This window comes from Myotis davidii, unplaced genomic scaffold, assembly GCF_000327345.1.
Source record: "Myotis davidii unplaced genomic scaffold, ASM32734v1 scaffold1915, whole genome shotgun sequence".
Taxonomy (NCBI): Eukaryota; Metazoa; Chordata; class Mammalia; order Chiroptera; family Vespertilionidae; genus Myotis; species Myotis davidii.
Window position 1 is genome coordinate 397,470 of NW_006286237.1, and position 1,353 is coordinate 398,822.

Consider the following 1,353-nt stretch of genomic DNA (forward strand, 5'->3'; position numbering starts at 1 on the left):
AGGCCCCGGGGACACCTGGCGGCAGGCCCTCCCCAGGGCGCCTTTCCCGCGAGACTTAGGCCTGTGTCCAGGCGGGGCCCCGCTCAGCCATGTTGGGACCGAGGCCAAAGGGCAAGTCCCTAACCCAGGTCCGGTCTGTATTTACAACGTTGAATTTGGGTTCATGGAGGCTTTTTGCATTACTTTGATTGTTTACAATTTCATGAAAATATCTATCATCCTGGTCACTAGCTTTCGCACCCCCCACCTGCACCCCCCTAGCATCCTGGCCTGCGGGCCAGGGCCTCACCTGCCCCCCCAGGGGCTGGCCCCGCCTCCAGGGAGGTCAGCGGGTCCCAGACACGGGGCCTCTACAGCCAGTACCTGTTCTAAGCGGGGAGTTTAGGACCCTGTGACCTGCTGTGACCACAGACCCTGAGGAAGGGGCACGTCCTGCAGCTCCCAGGCCGCTTTGGGGAGCACTGCCCCCCACTACATTGGAGGAGCTGGGAGGCAGGACCATTGAGAGCAGACACGAGAGCGAACTGACCAGCCAGGACAGGCCTCAGAGCAGCGGGGACCTCAGGGGCTGGCGTGCCTTCACGTGTAAGAGGGAGGGAGGGCGAGGCCTGGTTGGTGGAAAGGCTTTTGTCTCTCAGGGGAGCTGGGGGTGGGGGGTGGGGATGGGGAGGACGGAGCACTGGCCTGTGGAACAGCCTGTACCTGCAGCACAAACATGCCGTCGGGGACCAGCCCCCCCCAGAGGGTTGGGTTTATTTAGCAGCGAGTCCTTGGCTCCATCCCCTAGAATCACAACAGAGGGATGGCCAGGGCCCGGGTGAGACAGGCCCCTGGAATGTGCCATGCCTCCTGCCCTCCCCCCTCCTGCCTGTCCCTCCTGCCCTCCCCCCTTGCCCCTGGGCGGCTGAAGGGACTTGCTGGGCCTGGTGCCCGTGTGGGGGTGGGGGAAGCCCCTCACTCTCGCTCTGAGACCTGAGGCCCCCCTTTCAGGAGCGGAGGCAGCAGCGGCCCGGCCGCCCCTTGACTGGAAGGAAGGGAGGGAGGAGAGGAAACGCACAGACGGCAGCCGGACACGAGGAACCGACGGGTCGGTCGCCTTTTGGGCCAGGACACACCTGCGACCTGCCCAGTCTGCCCGGCGAACCCCCTCCCCCCAGCCCACACCCCCTCCTCGTTCAGGGGTTTCATCCAGGGCCGCCCGCGGGAGCTGTACAGGCAGCTGCCCTCCTGTCCCTGCGCTTCCTTCCCGCAGGGCCCCCCACGCCGCCCTCCAGCCGCCCTCAGAGGAGACGGGGCCCTTAGGGGTGTAAACGTGACCACGTTCGCCCACAAGCTCAGGGAAAGGGCTCCAGA